Genomic DNA, 10,876 nt, shown 5'->3' with positions numbered 1-10,876 from the left:
AAAATTCTAAGTGGAAAACTCGGAAAAATTCCGAAGAGCGCGAAAAATTTGATTTTTTTAGACGAAATTTTGCCTTTTTCGCATGATTTGATGATTTTGGGCGATGCACCTTCGTTAAAATTCGTTGGGAAGCTTGGAAATTTTCGGATAATTGTGAAATTCATTGTGAGCATGAATCAATTGCGAACAATTTTCTCATATGTTTCATAACTGATTCGAATGGTTGCTGCTTTTTGGAAAGGTGTTTAGAAGTAGGAGTGCACAAAGTTTTAATTTTTTCTATAGGTGGCGCAAGGACAGGACTACGCTAAAAAAATACAATTGGTGCGTAGGTAGCCTTTTGCCTAGATAAGCATATAGGATACATTTTTTCCTTTCAGTGGGCCAGGGACCGATCTATTCGAAAAAATCTTATTTATGGTCCGATTTGCTTTAAATTTGGCATGGTTAACATATAGGATATTTCTGCTGATCTATTCGAATAATTGATCCGATTTGCTTGAAATTTGGTAGGTAGGTAGCTTATTGCCTGGGTTAACATATAGGATATTTTTTCTAATAGGTGGACCAGATACCGATCTATTCCAAAATCTTATTCAAGGTCCGATTTGCTTGAAATTCGATACCCGTATTATAATATGCGTAGAATAGAATTGAGTCATTGTTTTACAGTTCGAAAGGTGTTTGAAGGCGCCGCAAACATTCGGGTATTGGCCAATTAACAATACTTATTACACAGGCCAAAAAAATGGAAAAAAATTTGATGCAGCAAATGTTGACAATATATATTTTTGGCAATTTTTTTGTGCAGATCACGAATCCGTAAGTTTCCATCAGCTCAAAATTTTGAGAGGACAAGGTCAAAGTGTAAAAAAATCGCGTTTTTTGCAATATTTGATAGGCTCTAGCAAAGAAACAAAGGGTGGTAGAACCTTCCACTTAGTCTTAGACTAAAGCTAAAAATCTCGACTACTACCCCTACAAATTCCTGCAATTAAGCATGAGGTGGTAGAACCTTCCACTTAGGCTTAAATTAAGGCTTGGCCTTCTGACTTCAATCCGTGAAAATACCATTCCTGTACCTTGACCCTAAGGGTCAGGGCAAGGTGCAGGAATAGTATTTTCAGGGATAGTAGCCTGTAGTTCTAGTTTTAATTTAAGCCTAAGTGGAAGGTTCCATCACCTTTTGTTTCCTTTCTTGCACTTTCACCACGTTTTTCTCAAAATGTGGAGCTGATGGAAACTTTATACTTATGGATTCGTAATCAGCACAAAAAAGTCTACCAAAAACAGCTTTAACATTTGCCGCATCAAAATCGGTGTTGCCCTGTAGTACCTAGACTAATTATGTAAAGAGAAGCTCCTTCTTTTAATAAGAGGTTATCTCGCGAACGGCTGTAGCGATCTTTTTGAAATTTTAGTCACCTACTGCAGACTTTCGATATATTAAAGGATCAGCCATACATATCGAATTTTTCATACCGTATTTCTCTGGAAGTATTTGTGGTAGTGTTCTGGAAATTGGTATAGAGATTTTTGGGCTACTGGAAAAGGGGGAGTGGCGCTTTCCAAACATATTGAAACCTTTACCTATCTTTAAATATATACGCCCAGAATGCAGTGTTTTTTCTTTTTCAAAATAAATTTTTTTTTTGTAAATTTTTTATAAAAATATAGTTAATTTTTCNAGGTATAGAGATTTTTAGGCTACTGGAAAAGGGGGAGTGGCGCTTTCCAAACATATTGAAACCTTTACCTATCTTTAAATATATACATCCAGAATACAGTGTTTTTTCTTTTTCAAAATAAAATTTTTTTTTGTAAATTTTTTATAAAAATATAGTTAGTTTTTCATCAAATGGCACCTAATTTTGAGTATGGAGTTTTGTAGTTCACTCAATTTCAGTTTCATAAAGTGCAAGTTTTAAAAGGCTATAAGTTACCGTTGATTTTTGAGAACTTTTTCGCTGGTGATGCTGCGCATTTTCTCCGTATAGCGAATGCGTGATAGTTTTTTTGTATGGGAAAAATTCCGAAGAGTGTCGGTATGTAAAAGACTTTCTCTGGTGGGTGAACTCCTTCTCAACGACCGAGACGATTTAAATGAATATTTTTTATGTATTTGAGTAGGTCCCTGTACATATTAAATTCTCAACTTAAAACGCCAGGTGGCGCTGGGGTCGAGTGATTGCCAAAAATCGTCATTTCGGAGGCATCAGGGATCAAAGTCAAATTACCCCCGTTAAATCAACCATCAGAACCATTGCGGTAATTGCTTTACGGTGACTAATCAGAAAGTGGACCAATGATACTCATCAGTTTGGAAATTGCCACCAACTATACTATACAGATTCAAGGACGATTCACCATCGAGCCGCAAGGACTTCTTCCCGCTTTCGTCAGGTTATTTAAGACGGCAATGGAGTATATGCCTTCTATCGACCACAAAACCAAAGTGAACGGGAATTGCTGGTGAAAACGTTGGACCAAATGTTTCAATAAAAAAATGAATATTGGGCAGGACGAAGTTCGCCGGGTCTGCTAGTTAGACATTAAAAAAAGTTTGATTCCTCTAAATTTACATCAGAACTTAACTTCAATAATTTAGCTATTCAATTTTTGCTATTCGAAATTTCCTTTCCATTAAATTTATTAAAAATTACTTTCAGTTTCTTTATGACAACAAGGAATACTGGTTTAGGTTTTATCAGACCACTATTTGAAATTTGGCCTATCCATGTATGTATATGAAAGGGAGATTTTCTTTTCATATTCGGTATGATAAATTCTGCACCTGGGAACAAACGCGTCCACTTAGAAATACTCGGCTGTGATAGGCAACAAATAAAGTCATCGCAGCAATTTGCTCACCGTTGTCGCTTCACTTGACAATTCGAAGGTTTAAAATAACGCACAAGTTTGTTGTCCAGGCTCTTGACAAACACAACGCACCGCTCGCAATTCCTTTTCATTTTATTATATATTTAAAATCAGTCGCACAGATCACAATTGAAAATGTATATTAAAAAAAATTTCAATAGTATAGGGTTAAGAGTTGACATTTCAGGCGCAGTTCAAAAGAGAGAAATGGCGAAATCACTTCTACCTTGTTATGCCTTGCATAGAAGCGTTGAGAGTGAGTCAAGAAAATGTTTAAACGCTCATATTTTAGCACCTGCTTCACCGATATGAAATCTGACAATTTTTGAATAGCGTATGGAGCTTGCACTTTAATTTTATATACAACTCAATTCTGTAGCTACACCAGATCGCCCAAACTAAGTCGTATGACTGAGCAATTATATATAGATACGTTGCCCAGAGTGCGCGAACGAGGACGCAAGAGTCGGGATTGAGTATAGCCAAGCAACTGTAACTGCATACCCAGCGCAATGACTATACCCCATTGCACTCCACGTCACTGCCACGTCACTGCAGCTTGTACTTTAATTTGATATACGGCTCAATTCTGTAGCTACTCCAGATCGCCCTTACTAAGTCGTATGACTGAGCAATTATATATAGATACGTTGCCCAGAGTGCGCGAACGAGGACGCAAGAGTCGGGATTGAGTATAGCCAAGCAACTGTAACTGCATACCCAGCGCAATGACTATACCCCATTGCACTCCACGTCACTGCCACGTCACTGCAGCTTGTACTTTAATTTGATATACGGCTCAATTCTGTAGCTACTCCAGATCGCCCTTACTAAGTCATATGACTGAGCAATTATATATAGATACGTTGAGAGTGAAGCAAGGAAATGTTTAAACGCTTATATTTTAGCACCTACTTCACCGATTTTAAATCTGACAGTTTTGGATAACCTATGGAGCTTGCACTTTAATTTGATATACAACTCAATTCTGTAGCTACACCAGATCCATATAAAACCAGCAGACAAAAATGTAAATTAAGGCATATGTTACAGTTTTGCACGTATATATTTTTAATAACTTTTTGACAATTTTCGTGGTACTATTTTTGAATATCTAGGCAAAAAATTGAAAGTTAGGGGGGGCCCGGGACCGCCCTGCCCCTACCTGGCTACGCCCATGCCTATGTAGCTTGCACTTTAATTTGATATACAACTCAATTCTGTAGCTTCACCAGATCGCCCTAACTATGTCGTATGACTGAGCAATTATACATATATAGACTAGTAATAGCCCCCCGAAATTCGGGAAATGCGTTAAACAAATAGTTGCAGATATTATCTATGTCAGTATTTAAACTTAAGTAAAAAATAAAACGTGATATTCATGACTATACTTCAGTATTTAGCTCAGAATTTATTTAAAGAACGTAATTAACGTAAAGACAGTAATTAATCTTGTATTGCTAGAGACCTGATAATTTTTAAGATATTAAAGGACCTTACACTACTTATAGCTTCGTACAGTGAGCCATTAGAAAACAGTAATTTTTAAGGTACAGTCCAACCGCTCACAATATCCGTCCAAGGGCTTTATTAGTCGTAGTCTGAAACGCCATAATCACTTAAAATTAGAGCCATTTCATGGTGAGAGGCATTTAGTATCAAAAAAATTCAACCAGTGATTCTAAAAATTTAAAAATCAGCCCTATTCTGCATTTCGACTCGATTCGAAATTTTCTCCGTTTGGCAACTTTGGTATTCTGCGTTCCGTTTCCTTTCGATCAATCTTCGAAATTTACGTTTATACGTATTCTACATTTCGATCGTAGTTCCGTTTTCTAAGTTGCAAATTTGTTGACGGAGAACGTTTCAATTGTTATTTTCGTGGGTTTAAATAATAAAATTTTATAAAGAAATTTAAGAAAAATATACTGTGCATGATTGTAAGTCATCATAAATGAATTTTCTCGATTTCTGTGTTTTCGCGAGCGGTAATACGGGCAATACGAAAAATTGGCTCAAATAATGGCAACCAAAAGGGATATTCCGCGACGTTTTCAAAGTGGAAGTCCAGGCGTTTTCGTTTACATTATCTACAAATAAAACTGTGAAATGCACTTAATACAATTTATTCTTTTTATATAAAATTAATAGATGTATGAAGATAGATACATACATACATAAAATGTTAAGTTACATAAAAAATATGGTTTTATTATTGCACTCGTTTTTACTAACTTTTTAAAAAGGGGTGCGTATGTTGTCTCGAATTCGATTTGCTATGGAAAGATAAGCTTTGTTCTTCCCCTCCTCCTGACGGCTTTCAAAATGGGATTCATTTGCGTTCAAATCTTCCACTCTGTAGTAAATGCAAATGTTGTGGAGTGCTCAAACAACGTTTATTATTTCACTGACTTTAAGCCATGTAATACAGTTCAAGATGAATTCCTTATGACTCTTCACTCATCTGAAAAAGATTAAACATGTCCCTAAATTTCCGCCTTACAACATCAGCAATCTAGGACTCGTTCTTCTCTTCAAGCAATAACGCCGCGGCACAATCATTCTTATAATTATGTATCCACTTAAATTTTTTTTTTAATTACAGTGATGCTATATGTATGTATATGTATTACAGTGATGTATATTTAGTTATTTTAAAATATTTACAAACTTTAACTTCATATGCTGCTATAGTTTGGTGGCAAATATTTCTTTGTTTTGTTTCGATTTCACACATTCCTAGGCAAACAGCTGATTTCGAAAGATGTTTTCTCTCTTCCTCTTCTTCTTTCGTTTCGATCGTAACGCAGAATACCTAAGTTCGATTCCAGCGGAGCGGAATGCGGGAACGTAATCGAAATGCAGAATAGGGCTGTCAACATCCAGCGCGCGATTAGTGCATGATGTCGTACCATGTATGTTCATATGTACTTGAAGATGTATGTGTTGTCACGCTTTGCATGCTTTGTATACATATGCTGCCTTATGCCCTGTATGCAGCTCTCAAGAAAACGGTCAAGAAAAAATTGCCAATATTTCGTGTGTGTGTCCAAGGAATTTTGACACTTTTTGATACTTCATAGCCTGTTGCCTCACTCTTTCCTCAAGAAATAATGGACGGGCATATATTTCTGTTGCAAACCTGGGTTGCCTTGTGCTCTTTTTTCACAAAAAACTTTAGAAATCCGTAGTAGAAAGCGTAGCAAATTCCTTAAGAACTGCGTACTGCCTTAAGGAAATTTGACTCAAGAAAATTTCTTAGGCATTTCTTGAACTTCATTTTATATGGAGTTTTTGTGTTTCTTGAGAGCCGCATACAGGCCTTTTATTACATATGAAAAAGCATCCGAGACGCGCAAAACGCCATCTGTGCAGTGAAAATGCTTCATTTTAATACGGGCGTATTTGATTTGAATATTATCCATTATACGTAGTGTATGTATAATGAAAAAATCCATTTTGTTAAGACTTTTCACTTGATTAAAAAACGAACATTTTTAAACCGTAGTCAAATAAAATTTTTTTATTATTTTTTATTGAGCTTTGTACCACGATTGTTTATTAGGAAAAATTGAAAAAGCAACAAAGTCTAAGCGGTAGAAGTTATAGCACTATTTCGGAGATCACCACATCTCCTCATCAGACTTCTTTTTTTTCCTAGACTTCAGCAGGGATCGAACCTGCGTAATCAATATTCAAAGTCAGAAGCGTTAACCACTGAGCTATGTACATTCCGTAAACTCTTGTTGCTAATTCATTTTCCTTATTCAACCAACTACTATCAAGTGCAGCTGATTTGCCGCTATTTAAACTCGACAGCGTGGTTGTTGTTGTCAATTCTATACATCCATTTGCTTATTTGCTTTTTTGTATAGTTTCAGGCAGGCTCTTCCTAAACTATGTATTTGTCAATGTTATTGTGGCTTATTAACATTTTATTTTTAATATTTTTATTGAGCTTTGTACCACGATTGTTTATTAGGAAAAATTGAAAAAGCAACAAAGTCTAAGCGGTAGAAGTTATAGCACTATTTCGGAGATCACCACATCTCCTCATCAGACTTCTTTTTTTTTTACACTTCAGCAGGGATCGAACCTGCGTAATCAATGTTCAAAGTCAGAAGCGTTAACCACTGAGCTATGTACATTCCGTAAACTCTTGTTGCTAATTCATTTTCATAATTCATTTAATTTTAATAAGTCACAATAACATTGACAAATACAAATTTTTTTATTCTTACAACGCGTTTTTTTCTCAATGTTGAATTTTCGGTTTAATTTAAATGTGGAAATGCATACTTACACAAAATTACACACTAAATGAAACACACTCATTTATAAAACCGTTTTGACAATTTTCTTGCTTTTACTATCCCAATGTTTTTGAGCTATTATTTTTTTATTCAAATACTTAATTCTAAAGTATATCTATATATATAAAAATGGTGTGAAAAATGTATAGTAATTCATCGATTGAGAACGGTTGGGCGGATTTGGCTAAAATTTTCTCTTAGTTGTTCGTAACTGTCAGGAGAAGGTTTTTACGAAAGAAAATTTTGGGAAACTCGAAAAATTGGAAAAATCGAAAATTGATTTTTTTGTATGGAATTTTGTGTGCAATTCCTTCTGAATGGCTTTCGAATGGAAAAATAAAAAATTCTAAGTGGAAAACTCGGAAAAATTCCGAAGAGCGCGAAAAATTTGATTTTTTTAGACGAAATTTTGCCTTTTTCGCATGATTTGATGATTTTGGGCGATGCACCTTCGTTAAAATTCGTTGGGAAGCTTGGAAATTTTCGGATAATTGTGAAATTCATTGTGAGCATGAATCAATTGCGAACAATTTTCTCATATGTTTCATAACTGATTCGAATGGTTGCTGCTTTTTGGAAAGGTGTTTAGAAGTAGGAGTGCACAAAGTTTTAATTTTTTCTATAGGTGGCGCAAGGACAGAACTACGCTAAAAAAATACAATTGGTGCGTAGGTAGCCTTTTGCCTAGATAAGCATATAGGATACATTTTTTCCTTTCAGTGGGCCAGGGACCGATCTATTCGAAAAAATCTTATTTATGGTCCGATTTGCTTTAAATTTGGCATGGTTAACATATAGGATATTTCTGCTGATCTATTCGAATAATTGATCCGATTTGCTTGAAATTTGGTAGGTAGGTAGCTTATTGCCTGGGTTAACATATAGGATATTTTTTCTAATAGGTGGACCAGATACCGATCTATTCCAAAATCTTATTCAAGGTCCGATTTGCTTGAAATTCGATACCCGTATTATAGATATGCGTAGAATAGAATTGAGTCATTGTTTTACAGTTCGAAAGGTGTTTGAAGGCGCCGCAAACATTCGGGTATTGGCCAATTAACAATACTTATTACACAGGCCAAAAAAATGGAAAAAAATTTGATGCAGCAAATGTTGACAATATATATTTTTGGCAATTTTTTTGTGCAGATCACGAATCCGTAAGTTTCCATCAGCTCAAAATTTTGAGAGGACAAGGTCAAAGTGTAAAAAAATCGCGTTTTTTGCAATATTTGATAGGCTCTAGCAAAGAAACAAAGGGTGGTAGAACCTTCCACTTAGTCTTAGACTAAAGCTAAAAATCTCGACTACTACCCCTACAAATTCCTGCAATTAAGCATGAGGTGGTAGAACCTTCCACTTAGGCTTAAATTAAGGCTTGGCCTTCTGACTTCAATCCGTGAAAATACCATTCCTGTACCTTGACCCTAAGGGTCAGGGCAAGGTGCAGGAATAGTATTTTCAGGGATAGTAGCCTGTAGTTCTAGTTTTAATTTAAGCCTAAGTGGAAGGTTCCATCACCATTTGTTTTCTTTCTTGCACTTTCACCACGTTTTTCTCAAAATGTGGAGCTGATGGAAACTGTATACTTATGGATTCGTAATCAGCACAAAAAAGTCTACCAAAAACAGCTTTAACATTTGCCGCATCAAAATCGGTGTTGCCCTGTAGTACCTAGACTAATTATGTAAAGAGAAGCTCCTTCTTTTAATAAGAGGTTATCTCGCGAACGGCTGTAGCGATCTTTTTGAAATTTTAGTCACCTACTGCAGACTTTCGATATATTAAAGGATCAGCCATACATATCGAATTTTTCATACCGTATTTCTCTGGAAGTATTTGTGGTAGTGTTCTGGAAATAGGTATAGAGATTTTTAGGCTACTGGAAAAGGGGGAGTGGCGCTTTCCAAACATATTGAAACCTTTACCTATCTTTAAATATATACATCCAGAATACAGTGTTTTTTCTTTTTCAAAATAAAATTTTTTTTTGTAAATTTTTTATAAAAATATAGTTAGTTTTTCATCAAATGGCACCTAATTTTGTGTATGGAGTTTTGTAGTTCACTCAATTTCAGTTTCATAAAGTGCAAGTTTTAAAAGGCTATAAGTTACCGTTGATTTTTGAGAACTTTTTCGCTGGTGATGCTGCGCATTTTCTCCGTATAGCGAATGCGTGATAGTTTTTTTGTATGGGAAAAATTCCGAAGAGTGTCGGTATGTAAAAGACTTTCTCTGGTGGGTGAACTCCTTCTCAACGACCGAGACGATTTAAATGAATATTTTTTATGTATTTGAGTAGGTCCCTGTACATATTAAATTCTCAACTTAAAACGCCAGGTGGCGCTGGGGTCGAGTGATTGCCAAAAATCGTCATTTCGGAGGCATCAGGGATCAAAGTCAAATTACCCCCGTTAAATCAACCATCAGAACCATTGCGGTAATTGCTTTACGGTGACTAATCAGAAAGTGGACCAATGATACTCATCAGTTTGGAAATTGCCACCAACTATACTATACAGATTCAAGGACGATTCACCATCGAGCCGCAAGGACTTCTTCCCGCTTTCGTCAGGTTATTTAAGACGGCAATGGAGTATATGCCTTCTATCGACCACAAAACCAAAGTGAACGGGAATTGCTGGTGAAAACGTTGGACCAAATGTTTCAATAAAAAAATGAATATTGGGCAGGACGAAGTTCGCCGGGTCTGCTAGTTAGACATTAAAAAAAGTTTGATTCCTCTAAATTTACATCAGAACTTAACTTCAATAATTTAGCTATTCAATTTTTGCTATTCGAAATTTCCTTTCCATTAAATTTATTAAAAATTACTTTCAGTTTCTTTATGACAACAAGGAATACTGGTTTAGGTTTTATCAGACCACTATTTGAAATTTGGCCTATCCATGTATGTATATGAAAGGGAGATTTTCTTTTCATATTCGGTATGATAAATTCTGCACCTGGGAACAAACGCGTCCACTTAGAAATACTCGGCTGTGATAGGCAACAAATAAAGTCATCGCAGCAATTTGCTCACCGTTGTCGCTTCACTTGACAATTCGAAGGTTTAAAATAACGCACAAGTTTGTTGTCCAGGCTCTTGACAAACACAACGCACCGCTCGCAATTCCTTTTCATTTTATTATATATTTAAAATCAGTCGCACAGATCACAATTGAAAATGTATATTAAAAAAAATTTCAATAGTATAGGGTTAAGAGTTGACATTTCAGGCGCAGTTCAAAAGAGAGAAATGGCGAAATCACTTCTACCTTGTTATGCCTTGCATAGAAGCGTTGAGAGTGAGTCAAGAAAATGTTTAAACGCTCATATTTTAGCACCTGCTTCACCGATATGAAATCTGACAATTTTTGAATAGCGTATGGAAATTTTAGAATTAAAAAAAGACGTGCTAAATTTAAAATAATACGCATATGAAAGAGCACCAACCCAACTCGTTTTAAATTTGAGTCTGTACGTTATAAAATATGTCGTTGCGAAGTGCACAGATGCTTTTTCATTATACGAAATTAAAATTAAGAAGAAAAAAATTTAATTTTGTGTTCCGTCTGATGGTAATTGAACCCGGACGCTCTTGGTACCAATTGTATCAAGCGTCTTTGCACACTCAGCCATACATGTAAATGTGTTTTCGAATGTTGAGTTTGAAC

Source organism: Rhagoletis zephyria, unplaced genomic scaffold (assembly GCF_001687245.7).
Source record: "Rhagoletis zephyria isolate East Lansing unplaced genomic scaffold, Rhagoletis_zephyria_1.1 Rzeph_scaffold_00030, whole genome shotgun sequence".
Taxonomy (NCBI): domain Eukaryota; kingdom Metazoa; phylum Arthropoda; class Insecta; order Diptera; family Tephritidae; genus Rhagoletis; species Rhagoletis zephyria.
Note: the sequence above shows the minus strand (reverse complement) of the source record.